This window comes from Stegodyphus dumicola, chromosome 10, assembly GCF_044657685.1.
Source record: "Stegodyphus dumicola isolate Sdum_Otavi_A_Nest chromosome 10, ASM4465768v1".
Taxonomy (NCBI): domain Eukaryota; kingdom Metazoa; phylum Arthropoda; class Arachnida; order Araneae; family Eresidae; genus Stegodyphus; species Stegodyphus dumicola.
Window position 1 is genome coordinate 128,627,175 of NC_140777.1, and position 19,699 is coordinate 128,646,873.

Genomic DNA, 19,699 nt, shown 5'->3' on the forward strand with positions numbered 1-19,699 from the left:
GAAAGGAAAAAAAAAGTTAGTAGAAATGGATTCAAGAGCAGATTGGTAACCTGCGATACTCAGCGACAGCATTAAAAAAACTTAACAAATTCTTTGGCGACGATAAAATCCTTATTCTTTAAGATGTTCGTTCTTTATAATGGAAGTAAATGCTGTTCCTCAAAGAATCCAAATATCCACAGATAACGGCAACACTCTGTTTCTCAAAAATCTTTTGTGACATGAATAGATTGTCAAAGAGTTTCACGTGAAACGCAGCTGCTTGTCAGTTGAATTCAAGCAGTAAAATTTTTGATCAAATGATCAATCAATTTTTAGAACAGCAAAATTCATCTTATATAAAATGGTCTTGCTTATATCCTTCAAGTAAATTTCTTCTCATATTAATCACATTTTGTAATGAATTAGTGATATTTATCTGGTGCTTTACATACTGGCTTCTTTTTTTAAACCTCCGAAGTAATTATTATTATTTTTTTTTCTTTTTGCATTTAATCCTGTTCAGGTTTTTTTTTTTTTTTTTTTTTTGAATAACGTTCATTAGAACTTATTCTTGAACTAAAAGGCCTCTCCAGAATATATTTTAACGTTTGGAAAATTCGAAACCCAATTAGTGCGTAATAAAACACCGTATCAATACATACAGTTATACGCACTTTTAAAACCCCATTTTAATAAACATATGGCAAAAACTATGTTTTCATTTTTAACCAAATTCACAAGAATTAATAACTAATTGAATTTAATTTACTGATTTTAATTTGCTATTTGTCATTATTTTCATTTGCTGACTTAAACCTTCCATTACTTCTCTTATTTTTGTCTTAATCTTTTTAATATAATTCACTAACATAAAATTAGCATTAATAGTGAAAATATTTTAATTACTAATCATGCTAGCCTACTTTTCAACAACTGACATACAATGGGTCACATTTGTTTTCAGACACTTCTATTTTCGAAATTTATTTCCACAGCTCTCACACTAAATATTAAAACATAGAGTCCAAATTTTTCTTGATAAATTATTTTTTTCTCTTTAAGCCTTGCTTGCTGCAAAATAAATATCGTTAAAAGATTTTTTGTAAAAAAATTATTTATTCTAAATGTGTTAATCAGTAACTCACATAATATTTCGGACACTCAAAAGTTCTGTTAAAATCTTTTAGCAGACACTGTTTCTTCTAATTTTTTGTTTCAAATAGAAAAAAAAAATCACAAAAATTATCATCTGTATTAATTATTACTTGTTTAGAAAAGTAACAATTTCCTATCACAAGATACATGTTAAGACGCTACAAATTAACGATAAGTTCTGTAAGAAAATTAACAATCGATCCTTTTAAAAAAGGTAAAAGTATACGAAGTATCCAGAAACATTCTTGATATAAAGTGTTCAGCTATCTTTTTTGTTACAAAACAACGGAAACTGCATGGAACTCTTTATGATGCACTAAAGTCTGGATCGCATTTCAAGCTAACACGATGGAATCAGATATTTATCCTACGAAAAATCAAACGAAAGTAAAAAAATTAGTGCTATAAAACTTGCAGGTGATTAAAAAAAAGATTTACAATATAGTTAACCCTGAAATTGTGAGAAGAGTCATTACAATGCATGAATACCATAGGTGATCAGCAAGAAGGAAATTCTTCGTCAACAAGAAAAGAAAAAAAATGCGCCTGACGTTCTTCAGAATTCATGATAAGCAAAGATTTATCATATAGAAACAAGGCTATATTTGCAAATGAATCACAATTAAATTTGGATCCGATGAATGAATTGTTGAGTGAAGAAAACCTGCTGAAGAATTTAAACAAACAAAAAAAAAAAAAAAAAACTTTTAAACTATTTCTCGATATTTTCCCGATCGACATTTTCAAAGAATTTTTACATCTTCAAATTTTTGGTCTACAATTTCAATTATTGCTTCGACTTCTTCACATTTAGATAAATCTCCCATTTCTATATTAGGAAGAATTCTACGTGATGGAACTAGAGTTATAGGTTTTACTTTCAACCAAGCTTTTGCTACTCCGTAAATGGCATCCAATACAGTCAACCTTTTCTAAAACTTCATTAAATCATCATCTTCCACAGAAAGAGTTATGAGAATACCGGAACGATAAATCATTTCACTGATAATATTACACGTTGATTGAATTAAACTGGTAACATTTGATGGCGAAAATTTATCCATCATTAGCACACACTTTCGTCTACTGTTGCGATCCTAAGCATATAGCCCTAAATGTTTGCTTGCAGTTATTATAAAACTGTCCTGAAGTTAGCAAAATTCCCCATATTCTCTGGACATAAACCCAATCAAACCAGTGTTTAAATTGCGCCGGAGCCCACCGGAACTCTGCTCCGGTGCTTCTCAATTTTAGCCGCAGCGCACCGGAGCCCTAAATAAGATGAGCTCCGGTACTTCTTTTTATAAAACTGAACTACAATTTAAAGGGGGAAAAAATTTAGAATTCCTAACGTTTTAGTTTAACAATAAGCAGACTTTGCAATACTATATTTCCCTAGAAATACGAGCTCATGAGAACATGAGACGTTCAAGTAAAGTTCCCTCATTCACATACGGAAACCTTTCCCTTTAAGAAGGGCAATAAATCTGAGGGAGTTTGTTTAGAAACGCGTAAATTTCTCGTCATGCCATCGTATCTAGTATATTGTTATCAATGCTTACAGTTAGTTATCCTCACAGGAATTAAATTTTGTGTTCTTAAATGTGAGTTAAGTGACAGCGAGTACAATAAGAGTGAAATACTGAGATAAACTGCTCAAGCACGTCCTATACATCGTCTTCAGACAGCATCCACTAATGGGTGGAAGCGTAATCAGCAACTTTACATTCATCTTTAGGAGTCATATTCAGGACTCATTTTACCCCTGACACACATCTGCTTGATAGCTATAATTATATCAGAAGAGAGCCGGGTCAAAGAAAACGTTCTCTCTCACCAAGATTCCCCTCATTTTTCGTTTCCACCCACTCATACCCTCATTCTCTTTCGCCCTGGAATTTTCATCAGCTATACTTTAAGTATATTTAATTTTTGTGATGATAAAAGAAGCCCCCCTCAAAGCATAAATTGGGCCGAAGCCCACCCGATCTCGCCTCTGGTGCTTCTTAGTTTTTGTAATAAATCATAATTCTAGCCGGAACGCACCGGAGCTCTGAATAAGAAGTCTGTGGCACTTCTTTTATGTAATTGAATAACAATTTCAGTAGAAATTTTATCTCGAAAATTTTATTTTAACAAAAAATTATATTAAAAATCGCTTATTAAATTTCAATTTATCTCTTTACATTTTATTTAATTTTAAGTATTTAATTACTTCAATCTTTAATTATTTCAATAATAATTAATCATCTAATAATTATCAATTAAATTATAATTAATTATAGAATAATTAATTGATTATATAATTTATAAACATTAATTAAATAGTTATTAATTAATTTGATAACAATTAACTATTGAATTTTAAAATTATTTTGAGTTTAATAGTCATTTTATTTATTTATTTACTCTTGTTCCTTTTTGCTGACGGTCTTCCATAGGGCTCCGGTACTTCTAATCTTAGAAATTAAGCTCTGTATCAAACACGTATGGAGTTAGTTGGAGGAAAAAAGATGGAACATGAAATTTATTCGAAAGCTATACTAAAAGCATTTCATATTTTTTTTATTAAATACAAACTGTTTGTTTGCCACATAAGTGTCCGAATACGCATATGAGTTCATTTTCGTAGCTTTTTGAATAAACTATTTTTTTAACCAAAAACTTTTCAAATGATTTTTTTAAAAACAAAAGATGATAAATAGTATATACGAAAGAAAAACTTTTCGCCATTTCGTTGATATTTAGTAACTGATATTTGAAAATAAAACTGAAAAACAAAAGCGTCCGAAAACACAATGCTATTCAAAATAAATATGATTCAAAACAAATGATGAACCACTGATGAGTAAATATTGATGGCGTATAGATGTGCAAACACACAGTTGTAGTCAAATGTTAGCTATCGTACCGATTTAATATATTTTATGTTTACTCTTGAGAAGCATATTTTTAACATGAACTGTACATCGTAACAATAGATGCAATTTGCGTCCCTCTTGGTCACCTTTCGTGTATTCTACATTTTGTGATATTGTATTGATGAAAGACGAGTAGCGACAAGTTAACAGAACGAATGCTGTCTATATGCGGTCATATCAAAAAAAAATTACAACCCCTTTTTTTCACGGGGGGAAGCTAAAAAGGAGGGGATAATCCTGCTCATGTTCTCGAGAAAATGTGGAGGTACTTTAATAATCTAACTTCTCTGCTTTATACAGAAGAAAATACGAATTGAATTCTTCGAATGAATGCAATTTTGTACAATGAAAATGTATTATTGAACGATAAACTGTAAGGTAAATAACATCTTTTTTTTAAAGTCATAGGAGTAGAAAGACAGATATTTGTTACATCAATGAATTTGTAGTAAATATTGAGTTTTGAATTTCGAATGCTACGTTACATGTATGTAAGTATCTGAGTATCTGAGAAAATAGTCTTTACTCAAATGGCTTTCAACCTTTTGAAGTCTAAGGACTGTTTTTCAATTACATTGTGGTCGCTGCTTTTTGGTTAATTTTCTAATGCCATATAAACATTAAAATGTTTTTATTTGAGACTTATGAGTAAAATAATGCAAAATAACGCAAGCTAGACTCCAGAAAATTCTTCAGTATGAAAATAATCCTGAGAAATACTCTATTGATGCACTTTTTGGTTTTATATGTAGTAGTTAGTATGGAATCCTTAAATTGTATATATATCTATGTATAGGTATACATAAATGGAACAAAATATAGAACAGGGTATAAAATATTAAAAAAATATCTTTAATATACAGTGTTCATTACCATACGTATATTTATGTAATATCAATATAAATGGTTAGTTAGGTTTGATACATATAAAATTTATATATATATATATATTTAAATTCAGCATTGTATATGTATCTGAAGTTTAATTTTTCTTGTTCTCCTTTGGGGTTACGACTTTAAGCGAGAAAGAATTGTTAGGGACTTCATAGGGATTAAATTATACACAATTAATTAAGATCCGACTTTTCCTTTCTTTTAATAATTATATATAAAATATACTATTTTATAAGTATACGTTAAATATAGCAGTTTTTTAAGCCACATATTTATATATATATTGTTTGGTCTGGTTTGTTTGATTATAGCAAAGCACTCGACGGCTATTTGCTTAAGGGTAAGGATGCCTCGTGGAGAACTTTCAAAGCAAAACTGACTCGTATGCACGTTACACATGGGAAAAACCACGAAAACGCCATTACAGCCATTCCCGTTCACCGGGATTCGAACCCCAGGTCGACCTACCAGAGTTCAACGACTTTACCGCTCAGCCGCTAGTGAGCCACACACACATATACATTAAATTATAATAACATGTCGTTTATAATGTATAATTGAATGCAATTTAATCATAAAGAGTTAGAAAATATTCTACGGAATTACTTCGCTTCGTAGACTTTTTGTAACCTTCACAATATTTCTTAAAGAGAATCTTAATGCTTGTTCCATTTCCAAGCCGTTTTCCGTTCTTTTCTAATTATTCTTGAAGCATTTAAATTTAAAAAAAAAAAAAAAAATGGCGCATTAATGCGGTCACTGAACTACAGTGAGCTATGAAAATTTTAACAAAGTTTTCTTACTTATGAAAACAAAGTATCAGAATCTAGCTAAATGTTTCACTTCTTAGAAAAATAGAAAATATAAATATTTGTGAATAAAAAGAAAATATCTTTAAAAAATGAAATTTAAATTTACCTTTTAGAATTTACCTTACATTTACCTTTTAGAATGTTCAGTAAACCTTCAGCACCATTCCAATGTCATACAAACTCCCGCTACACTTTTCCTTCGACAGAGACCACTTTGGCAGTCCTTTCAAATAATTTGTCCATACTAGCAATATCCCATGTGATTTCTGTCACATTCAGAAGCACACGCATAAAGGTCTTTAAAAAATAGTGCTCTTTCTTCAGAAGTTCTTGCCATCCATCACCCAGCATATCGTTTCCATTATCCAGAATGTCATTAGGTAGGCTTAACACGTGGCAGCGAACCGCCTCCTTAATATCACTTCGATTAGGAACTGATGAGGGATTTTCATTCTCCTCCATACTGCACGACAAATCGTAGGTAGAAGATACTTTCAAGACAGTCAACTCACATGAGAAGCGAAATTACACCACTTGCGAAATCATGTAATCCACAGAAAGTACGAGGCGAAAACACAAACACCATCAGGGAACAGGTGAGAATGAGAATGAATCAAATGTCTATCGCCGGCCCTGAACTTCAGTTAATAATTATTTAAATTTTGAGAACTGAAACTCAAACAAACCAATCACATGAAAGTCAAAACCATAACATAATCAGTCTTAATCAAATCTTAATTTAAAAGTATGCATTCCTTCTCTCGCTTGCAAGCATATTTTCCGCTCTTGCTCCTCTCTTCAAATGTTATAAAAAATGTAAAAATGCCATTATAATTATTCAAGAAAAGGCGCCACGTTTGTACCAAGTTTACATGTGGCTACATTAATAATGTGACGGTCGGCATTAAAAGAATTGCTCAACTGGCAGTGATTGCTAACGTACCTGTCTTCAATATCTAAATTATTTCACTACTGTGCAAAACTTAAGCACCAAATCCATTTTTTAACATACAAACCATGAAATTGTGGAAAAGGGCTTTTTGCGATCCAGTTCAATGAAAAGCCGACTCAGTAGAATGCATAAGTAAATACCAGCATATGACGTCAGAGAATACGTGAGGGCACTCAGAACGTGAGGAGCCAGAGGAGTCAGCGTGCAGTACAAGGCAACTTAAAGAGAAGAAAGCAAGGTGCATTACCAGGCATTCTTATGCGAGTGAAAATGAGATTGTACGCGCAATATGACTACAAGAAAGCATCAGGACGCCTTTACACGTCGTAAAATTATTGGCAAGCTTGAGAAGGAGCGTAATTTGACATCTGTCGCCCATGAGTTTGCGATTCATAAAAGTGTTTCACGAACTCAAAAAGCCTTCCAAACGACAGGTATAGCTGTCGCAAATTGGTATTAGTCGGCCAAGGAAAATAATGGCGACTAACAACCGATATATCGCCCTGTAGGCAAAAAGAGATGGAAACCAGACAGCAGGCAGCACTGCTCAGCAACCGGATAACATGTGCCCCGACTTTTATTGTGGCCCGACTTCATAAAGGTGGTCTATTCGCCCAATGTCCTGAACTCTGCATACTATTCACAGCAGCGGCGACACCTTTTACAGTAGCGTACAGAACACAGACTGGACACCTCATCAATGGAGCCACGTTCTCTTTATCGATGAGAATCGTTTCATACTGACAAACGGTTCTCGGCGCCAGCTGATACGGAGAAGTGAAGACATGCTTTCATCTCACTAACATTAGGGAAAGAGACCGTTGGGGTAGTCCTGATATGGCTGTATGGGAGGCTTTCTAATGAACGGAGCTGCACATTTTTGACAGAGGTTAACTTACGAGAGATCGTTACTGTGGTGAAATTATCCTCCTCTACGTGCGTTTTTTCCAGGGTGTCATTGATCCCGACTTTGTTTTTATGAATAAAAATGCACGACTACACAGAACTCACACTGTCTTCTGGAAAGTGAAGCAAGACTGGAAAACGTTGGAGTACGTATTGCTCAAGCCCGTTCGTCTCAAACAGACGAGCAACGAAAAGCAAGACTAGAAAACGTTCGAGTACGTACTGCTCAAGCCCATTCGCCTGAAGCAGACGAGTAACGGGAAGTAAGACTGGAAAATGTTGCAATATGAACTGCTCGATCCAGACGAAAACTGCACGCTGATTTAAATCTTAGTGCATTCCATTACGATGCTGATTATGATTAGTCTTCATTCAAGTGTGGTCGCTGGAAAAGATGCATAAATTATGCATGTATTGCAGAGCTCTAGAATTAAGAATGAAGCACCAGAAATGTGCACCATTATCAACCTTGGTATCAGGTGACACAAGCCAATCGAAACATGCAAAATACGCATACATTTTATAACAGAAAATAAAATATTTAAATATAAAAAATTTTATAACAGAATTAAAACACAAACACTTCTCTTTCCTTTACGTAGCACTGCAACACATGCCGAGTAACAGCTACTATATAATGCATACACGCATAATACGTATATATAATGAATGTAATGGTTACATGTAGCAAAAAAATGATGCCTTATAAAATAAGCCTTTAATTTAAAAATTTAGAAAATCTACTTTTCAAATTAGCATTAATATTTCTCCTTTATGAATAATATTGCAGTTGTCCATATATGATGTACATTAAAGTCCTACAAACTCGACATGATGTGGACTGAGAGACTGTCGAGTTTTTGAAAAATCGAGTTTTACGGAATAAAGGGTGGGGTTTTCAAAACTCTTAATATTTAACTGTAAATTACTCTACACATTTGGACACGGAAAGTACAGCATACAATTAAATTGATGTTGATTTTTTTATGTCAAGTTTTAGAACAATGGGAGTCGTAAAACGACCAATAAAAAAATTTACATACAAAAATGAAGAAAAAATATTAGTAGTTCTTGGTAGAGAAATATCATGTGATGGTAGATTGTATCTCACACTGATTCCGTCATCGCGCAGCTTCATCCCCTAGGCGACGGAGTAACAAAATTTCCATTTCAGATGCACCCTGCTCGTCCATGTAACGGAACATTCCTTCAGCGGCCTTGAATCTTTCACTATGGGTCAATATTTTAGCTTTTCCGTTGTCTTCAATCTCTTCGTTTTCTCATTCATCTTCATTTTTATCCACATCGTCTTTCATCTGTGCAACTGTATTTGCATGACCTAAAATTTCACAATTTTCATCTTGTCCCAGCCATTCTTCAACATCACCATCAGTAACTTCTTCGCCAGGCTGGAATTTTCTTTTTAAGTAAGTTAACTATTTCACAATTTTCTGGCCTCTTCTGTGCTTTCGTGCTATTCGTTTCTTGAATGGTCCAGCAACTTTCTCCAGGAATCAAGGAGGATTATCTGCTCGATTTCACTCCAAGAATGAGCTATCCATCCCGACATATATATATATATATATATATATATATATATTTCTTTCAGTTTCTCGATCATATCACAACCTTTTCTCCACGGCTAGGACCAGAGATGAAAGAAGTTTGCGTCTGTACTTTTCTTCAATGTTTCCAAAACCCCCTGATCCATCGGCTGCCACAATGAAGTTACGTTAGGAGAGAGAAATATGTTATATCTTCGTCTCGTAACTGTTCTGCATCAGGATGGGATGAGGCATTGTCTAAAATGAGAATCGCCTTCCTTGGTAGATTTTTATTTTTATTTTTTTTCATTTTAAAAACGTTTCCATCAATGGTACGAACTGCTAATGAAACCAATCATTAACTATTGCTCCATTTATCCATGCGTGTGACTGATTTCGGTATCAAACAGGAAGATCATAGTTGGTTTTGCTTCCATTAATGTACTCTTTTACGTTTTTAAACGACCGCGGATTTTTTTACTTTATTTTTTTATTTATTAGTCAATAAGCACTAGTTTGAATTTATGTCTGCTGTGACTCTCCCCTTACTTCTTTTGTAGTCAGGTGGCAAATTTTCTTCCCTGGATGCCAGTTTTCGAAGGAAACCATTGAAAATTCAGTTCAGTCTCATCACAATTATAAATTTGATCTCCAGATTTACCTTCTTTTTCAATTAGTTTGTGGAAATTATACTTGAATATTGCAGCATTTCCCAAGTTAGCAGACATCTTTTCCCCACAAATGTTTAACTGTCCGATGCCATAGCGCTTTTTCCATCTGTCGAACCAGCCAGCACTAGCAGGAAATCCAGTCTATCGTTGAAATTCATTACAAAATTTTAGGGCTTTCTCTTGTAAAACTGGTCCTGAAATGGATGTTTCCTTTGCTGCCTGAACCACAAATAAAGTCCCTCGCCCACTTTTTCATATTCACCACCTTTCATATGTATAAACTATCCACACATGCTTTTTTCACACACCAAGACTCGATTTCGATACCTCTTCTTTTTCCACCTTATCAAAGTAGTCTGTCAACACTTAAATCCATGGTAATTTTGTTTACACTTTCCCTCTTTGTCCAGTCTCTTTAAGGCAGTGGTTCCCAAACATATGCCCGCGGGCACCACGGCGCCCGCCGATTGTTTAACATGTGCCCGCGGTTGTGCGATCACAATAAAAATGTTTTAGTTTTCAATAAAATTATATGTGACAGTTTTCTCACTTTTAATGAAACAGAAACTGCATCGAACACAAAGTGAAATGCAATCGATCTCTTTTTTTATGTGCACGTATTATTAACTCTATCCAACTACAAATTCACCTTGAAAACGTAAATGGTGCCTGCTGTCCAACAGATATTCTAGAATGTGCTCTTAGGGATAAAAAGTTGGGCTTTAAGGCTTCTAGTTATATTTCCATATTCACGTTCGTTTGTTTTCTTTTCGAATGACATTTTCACTTCACAGAATATCAAAAGTTCCCAAAAATATGTTAACACTTACACGCCTGGATGTGAACTGCAGTACGATACCCCCAATGAACTGGTGTGAATTTAGTTTCCAATAAGATGCAGTCACAAAACTTCAGACACGTCTCCTAACTTTTGCAACAATACAAAGGAATTTGAGCTAGCGGCCAGCTGCTGACTTCGTATTCTCGAAAAAAGCAAATAGTGTTTGCTAAGTTAGTGCTTGCTATTAGAACATAATTCTGCTGACTTCGTATCCTCGAAAGAAGCAAATAGCGTTTGCAAGTGCATTAGAACATATCTCAAAATTTGTTAGGCAGTTACAAGAATTAATGGCACCATGTGAAAACAGCAAAAATTACAGAAAAAAAGAACACTCAAATCTTTGAACAGAACAGGAAAGACATGCGCATAAACAATAATTATATGTACTGTATGTAATATTTGCTCTGTTTGGCCTAGAGATATCTTAAAAAAATTCCTAAAAATTTTTTGAGTTACACGGAATGTCGAGATATCGGGAGTCATGTTTACGGGACTCTACTGTATTTTTAATGCCCGATTTGTCACCTGAATAAAATACAACGATGAAGAATAATAAAGAAGTTGTATTAAAATTATTCTGTTTGAATTAAATTTGATTTATATGTAACACAATTTTCTAAGCCATACAGTATAACACAGTGACACACATTAAGGATAAAATTAATACACAACTGTATATGTATAAACTATTTTTTTATTAATTCAGACTCTGTAATTTCTATACATACTGCCATTAGGTTTATGAGTACAAAAAGAGCAAAATTTCATTCATTTTCTCAATTAAAAATTCATACATTTAGAACATAAATAGAAGTAATTAAAATGCTAATAACTAAATATACTTTAACTACATATTAAAAGTTATATTAAGATCATATAAGATTGAAAGCAGAGAAATAAGGAAGAATGCAGAGAAAGAAGACATATTTTTTATAACTATTGACTTTTTTTAAATATCACTTAGAATGATGTTTAATAAGCAAAAAATTATATAACATTTTTGTATTTCCAAATTAAGTAATTTATGTATTTAATTAGACTAACATTATGCAATGCCATACTAAGAAAATATAAAATCTGAATTAAGGGCTTAAAAAGAAAGCAAAAACTGATAAAATAAAATTAAAAATGAAAGATGTTATAGTAGTGTGTAGTACTTATAAAAAATCTCCTATTACATAAATATAAAAATATAGCCTAAATTATATCTGTGCGTATTTGATATTGCATTAATTAAAAAAAAAATTACTTAAACACTTATTCCTTTTTCAAAAAGAAAAAAAAATTACTCTCTTAAATATTTAAAAAATAAGAAAAACCTTCCACAAAAAGTATTACTTGAAGACAAAGAACGACAGTACTTCTTTCAGTGATATACAGAATTTTTACATATTCAGTTTATAAAACATTTATGCATATTTAAGTAATAAAATCACTAATTCACTTCCTTCTCAAAACCTTTACAGAATATAAACACTCACTGAAGCATAGGACACAATAATTAAATATTCTAAATCCCTTCTTTCTTTGATTAAGAACTTAGCACATTGTCTTTTTATTTCAACAAACAGATTTAAGAAGTCTGGGAGAAAATGTTACACCTAATTAAAATCCATAAAGTCTGATATAAATTTATTTTTAAAAAAATATTATTTAATCATAAAATTAAAAAGCATATTTCCCAAAACATTCTCTACTAGATTTAAATCTACTATTAAGCCACGTAACTGAAAACATAAATTAAAAAAAAAAAATTCAAAACTCACACTGAATATATATGTAAAAAGTTTAATACCATGCGATAACAATGCAAGACATTCAATTTTTAACTTCTTTTTCATGCATTTTATACATATAAAATATTTTTCAATTTCCCTAAATTAGTCCTAATAATACATTTTATTTCTAGTTCCATCAAAAACATATTTTGTGAATGTCTGCATTACATCAGATCTCAGCTATGCTATAAATATTTTAAATTTCTACAACAGAAATTTTAGACATTATGGCTAGTTATATAAGTCATATATGTAGAAAATATTAAAAGATGAGCAATTCTTAGTATTCTCAATACTTAGTGTTATTAACACAGATGCTTAAAAATTGATAATCATAAAGTCCACTTGTTTTATTCTTAAGTGAAACATTCGTAGAAAGGCATTATTATTATGTATTATGTACGGACAAAGAAGGAAGATACTACAGTCAAAAGTCGTTAATTCGGACACCCATAATACGGACCTCAAAGCTAAAATCTTTCTGCGCATGCGCCGCTTTGACGCATGCGCATAGGTGTTTTACGCGTGCGCGCAAGACATTTACGACTGCGCAAGTGCAGAATACGTTTTCGCGTGTGCGTTTAATTATAACGAACGGTATAAGCTAAAATTATCTAATTATCTATTTCAGTTAATGTTGATGATTGCGTTGTTCCTTAATCTTCGAATTAGATCCGGCTTATTATTTTTTGCAGACTGTAAGAGCAATTTTATAAAAGTAAGCTTGAACTTTCGATTATGTCAAATAGAATTTCCGATGCTGGAGCTCCCAAAGGATCTAGAAAACGAAAATATGTTTCGATGTCCATCAAACAAAAAACGAATTGCTACAAAAAATGGATAAAGGGATATCCTTTATTTATCTAACCGTTCCGAAATCTGTTTATCAATTTCACGCTGCTCTGCACGGGGGGGGGGGGGATGTCGCGGCGCGCAACAATGAACTGGAAGTTGATCCGTCAGCACTATCGTTATCTTCAGGGCAGATGTCTTTATTTTATTCGGATTATAATTCCTTACTAAATGTAGTATTTCATCTCGATGTACTCCGTCTTTGATATGATTTAAATCAAATTCCTCGTCATTATAAATATCACGAATACAAATCAAATAGTTTTCTGGTTGCAATTTTCTAATTTCGGCTATGCGTAAGGTATGCTTTACGCATGCGCGTGTTGAAAGAAATGTTTAATAAAGTAAACAAATAAATATTAAGCTTCTTTTTTTTTTTGTAAATTTTGATACCCTTTAGATCATAATTGCTCATTATTTTATAAATTACGGTTTCATATTTTTAATTTTATAATTTCTGCATGCCATCTTACCAAATTTAAACTGATGATCTATAATCCGGAATCGCCGAAGTCCCGACGAGTCCGGATTAAAGACTTTTGACTGTATATCAATTGATCTATATATAAAATGTTGCTACAATCATGGAAATATTTATTAATGTGCTATTTAATTAAAACTTTCTTAATAAAGGAATTACATAATCATTCTAAATTATATTATTACAATTGCATTTGTCTTAATTAAAATAACTTTTAAAACAAATTTTTTTTTTAAATTTGAAATTTTGTAAACTAAAAACTTAATATTTCTCTTCAGTCTCATTTAACCTATACAAAATAAAAAGTACAACAATTATTCATAATTTATATATGTAAATGTCACTCTTGTTTATAACACGATTTTACTCTAAATTAATTTTAAATGTTGTTCTGCGATTTTTCTTCTTACAAGAAGAGAAAGATTTTCGGTTTTCAGTTGTTCCTGTTGGAAAGGAGGTGGACATAATTGTACTTTAATATGTCAGAGTTTTATTAAAAAAAGACTTTTTTAAAGAAAGGAAAAGATTTGCATTTTATTTTGGTTATATATTTAACAACAGACACAGACGGGCTCATCTGACTGGCATAGTCAATCTGTAAAAAAGTGCAGACACATTTCTGAAAATTGTCCATTATTTGGCATAACACTAGGCTGCCCTGTTATAAAGACACAAAGGTACATGACATCCTTTTGACATTCAGCTTATATCACAAAAAATACAACTACATCAACATGCCGGAATGTCCACGAGACGGTCTTTATCTTGGTGGATATTCACTGACCTGCATTAAGAAGCTGACATTTATATTATAGGGTATTGCAGTGATGTAGCTTTACCATCCCTTTTGATATACAAACAAATCAAAGTGAAAGAATGCATTGTTATGGAGACTGTATTACAGAGAAACTACAAAAATTTTAAATAATTCTTCTCAATTACCCAGTGGCAATTCAGTATCTCATTATTCTTTACCTGCCTCAACGATCCACATGTTTAACACCTATAAAATAAAGTTTTAGACAAAAAATGCTGCCCGCCAAGGTAGATTGCCCCTGCTACCTCCCCCTAGCTATGCCACTAAGGTATCATCAGGAAATCATTAGGTACTGACATAAAAATTTCCTGCTTTTATGCTATGAGTAATAAATTAGAACCAACAATTATGAATTTTCAGTGAGCCAATGATAATGAGTTCAGTATCTTTACTATTAGACTTTTCTTCCCCTCCCCTTTTCTTTACTTTTTTTTTGGGGGGGGGCAGAGGGTGAAATTAACACGTTAAATGCCACACGCATTTTATGTGGTTCACCATGGCGCCAACATTAATTTTTTATTATTCGATGTATACTATGTTGAAATATTATCTACAGAAGATAAGGTGAGTTATGTGATCGTGTTAAATGCATTTTTCCTGGTAGGGGGTCACCACTCCCCCCCAAGGGGCTGCAGACCATTTTTGCAATCAATTACTCTTCAAAACATTATAGTAACAATGGTTATTATTTAAAAATTTATCTGTATCGATATTTACTCTAATTATAAATTTTTACTGTTGGTCGCATGACCGGTGGCCCCACGGCGCTGTAGCCAAGTTGAGTGCCGGCCACCGGTGACCCCCACAGCAGTCAACGTGTTAAATACTTTTCTTCCAATGAGTTTGTTTTTGCTGCATGAATCCTACAGTTAATGCTTAATGTTTCATCCATTTTTAAACCATCTATATCATGTGATGAAGTGATACTGAGGCTGTCGGCACCTCAGGAAATTTCCCAAATTCCTGATAGTCCCATCAATCTATGCTCACTCAATTCAAGAAGGTCATTATAATGACCTATTTTCTAGCCAAAAGGCAAACTGAAAGATATTAAACTATAATAGAAGATCAGTCAATACTTTTTATGAAATGTTATGTCATGACAAGTTGTTACACTGAAAGGTTTTATGAAAATTCTCAATAATAGTATTTCTTGCCTCAGGTATTATAAATCGCTCTACTATTTAGATTTTACTAAAATTCTGTTGATAAATTTGTTATTAAATGTTTAAAAACCATATAGAGCATATTACATATTGAATAATCCTTAACTAGCAATATTCCTCGCCCAAAATATCCTTCATTTATTTAATTCCTTTACTTTAAGTGCTTTATTATCTGCATAAAGTAAGAACCTTTCTTTAAATTCTAACAGAAACAAATGTTAGGTAGTTTCAAATTACAACAGTCTAGCACATGTATTAGAAACAAAAAAGAACCCTCTATGTGGCAGCCAACTTCTATATCTTTCAGGATCCATTTATGTTTTGGGAAACAAGATGCAAAATATGTTATGTACAATACACATATAGGAATATACATTAAAATGATAAATGATTATTTCAAATAAACTTTACAATCAGTTTTACAGATTTGAGACCAACGTTAAGATTATGAAGAGAAATTAAAATGTCATTTAGAATACTTTTTTGAAAAAAATATTTATGTCCTAAAATCTTAAAAGTTAAAATGGTTAAAAATATGAAAATTCAGACATTCAGAAATCCAGGCAATAATTATTAAGTTATAGGTAAATGGCAAGAATAGCCACAGACCAACATTGCCATATGCTAACACAATACTCTTATTATATTATAAATCAAAGCTTCATTAGCCTTCAATTTATACCACAATATTTGTAGAAGTGCTTTTGAAAATTCAACCATCTTCTATTCTTTGCTATTCAAGTCTTATTTCTTGAAAGTAACAAAATCTTCCTCACATACAATAACAAAAGTTCTAACATATCATAAATTCCAATTTAGAATGTATTTCTGCACAAACAATGCATTTTCCTTTGAATTTTTGTTAATGTATATCTAATTATTTTATATTCCTTTAAAGGGTACCAAAATTATGAAGTTCTTGCATCAATGAATGTCTGTCAAGAACACTATGTGTTTTTGAAGTACATAAAAAATTATCAATTGCATGTAGTATGTTGAATATATCACATACATATTATATGCTACAAAAAATAAAGATAACTCACAATCATCACATATTATCTTTGTTTTCCTGCTGATTTAAAAAATTATTTGAACCATTATGTTCTGCTTCAGAAGATGAATGTATTCAGCATAATATTATGTAAAACACACATATATATTTTTATTAGTTTGTACTAACAAACAAAAATTGGATTGTTGAAAAAATTCTCTACCTGCATCACTTTGTTTGAAATACTTGATGTCATCGTTCTACAATACTTCAAAATTAAAAAGTCAAATTCATGACTGAAAATTTCATACACCCTATTTTGCCTAAGAAGCTACTGATTGCATTAAATAAACAGGGCAATCTACAACAAAACTTTGATTCATATACATCAATACACCATCAATACTTAATGCACATGGATGTTTCTAGATATATTTATATATAAATAATATTTCAGGAGATGCATATTATTATGCATTGGCAATGATATTCATTTTAAATAAAATATATTCACTTGCTTCATACACTGGTGGACAATGCCAAGTGAAATAAAATAATGGCAGAATACTAGGACATAACAGTAAAAATAATTTATTATGCTTTGAAAAGTGTTCAAGGAACAAAATGGTCATATTGTGCAGAATATGTTAAAGTGAAAAAAATACAACTACCATCTGTATGCATTTTGGCACAACATGTCAATTCAGGGTATGGTCACCATGCACGGCAATGTAAGATTCCATATGTCATGCCATACTTTGCAAAACATTATCTAACAGCTGCTGGGGTAATTTATCCTGTTTCTCTGTCAGTGCACAAATGAGGGTGTTCTTGTTTATTGGAGGGCATTGTCGACCAGCAAGACTCTTCCTCGAAGCATCCCAAACATTTTTAATGGGATTAAGATCTTAAAAATATTCTAGCCAAAGGAGGTATTGAATATCCACTCTCTCTAAACATTCCTGGACAGCGACTGTTCGATGACATGTTGCGCTGTCATCCATGAAAAATACTTTATCATCAACAGCACCATGGAACATGCGAATAAGAAGCAGCAGAACATCACTAATGTAACATTGGACAGTCATAGTCCCAGATGCAACCACATGCAGAGGTGTGAGGCCATTAATCATTGAGCCAGCTGATACCATGATACTGCATCACAAATACCGGACCTTTCCTGGATATTTTCTGCATGATGCAACCACATGCAGGGGTGCGAGGATAAAACATTGAGCCAGCTCATACCACGATACTGCATCTCAGATACCAGTCATTTCCTGGATATTTTCTGTGCAATATGCAGAACCACTATCATGCCCATCGGCATCGATAACCCCTAACAGATTGAACATACTCTCATGTAAGAACAGTATACAAGGACAGTTCTACCGAGTAAAATTATGATGCTTGTGATACGATTGCAAACAGGCAGAACATTGTTGTCTGGATAATGCAATGCACACAACAGGACAGACAGTGTATACTCCTTGATGCAAATGTCTGGCTACAGTTTCTTGGAAGATTCGCTGGCCAGTAACAGCAAGTAACTGATATGCTAACTCAACAGCTGTGTTGTGCTCATTCTTTCTGTCAATAGCACCATGTACATTGCGAAAAAAAAATTTTTTTTCTTTAAATGGGACAGCGTAAATTTATATATTGGTGCGTTTTGAAATTTGCCATATTTGCTGAAAGCGATAAAACATCAAATGTGGTTTAGACACTTTGCTAAAATTATTTGGAAGTAGAAACGAAGTGACTTTTTTCCCACTCATTCACAATGTAAAAAGATAGGAACGAGGTGCTTTTTTTTCCACTCTAGCATAATGGAAGGGAAAGGAAAATTGGTTGAAGTTGCCAAATGAATTATTCTTGGCAAAAACTGAAAAAAATTGTGCGAAGATAAGTTTTTTAATTTCTCCGTAAATTTCACACCAAATTTTACAAAATTTAATATATAGGCATAATTTGAATCATAGAATCGAAATATAAAAAAAAAAAAAATGGTATGTTATTTCAGAAAAAGTCCAAATTTTGTGTCAAAATACGTATGTCATATATAATGCTATATATAAATCTAATATATATCCGAAGTTGCGCTTTCAAGATATGAAAAATGCAATTTGAATTTTGCAATCGACCCAGTAGAACGGGAGATGTAGAACTGTCCCACCCTTTTTTTTGTGTGTGTGTGCAGTGTACCTATCTTCTGCAAGTGTTGCACTGCGAACGCAACCTCCCCTGTGACATTTGCTACACATTCCATTTGTTTGAAATGATTTCCAAAGCCTTGAAACAATACTGTGGCTGACGTCGACTTCTCTAGCAACATCTGTCATTTTTCACCCTTCTTCAAAATAATATGGCCACATGTAAAATTATGTAAGTCACTGTTTCTTAAACTGTGGGTCACGACCTGCAGCAGGGTGTCAACAAAAATTTTAGCAGTTTTGATATTTCTTTAACGTATAATAATTTTACAATTACCAAATATTTTTACACAATGTATCTAAAAATAGGTAAAGATAAGACAATACAGACAAAGAAAAAAAAAGGAAATGTTTCGATGCATTCTTTTTTATAATATAAACATTCATTTTCCTTGCTTTGCACATGATGCTGTCATTTTGTCTGTTACTTATTTACAATTTTCACATCATTCTATGTCTTAAAATTAGAAATAAAAGTTAATGACCTAAACCTGCAATAGTATATTACAGTACAAGTGAAAAAATTGACTGTTTCATTCACACGTGTGTCGGATTTGCGCAATACTTATAGGGTTCCGCAAAATTTTTGTAAATATTATGGGGTCCTGGGTGTCGCGAAAAAATCTCAGCGATAAAAAGGGGTCGCGACTGAAAAAAGTTTAAGAAACCCTGATCTAAGTGATACTGGAAAGACATAGCAAAAATTGCAAGTTCATCAAC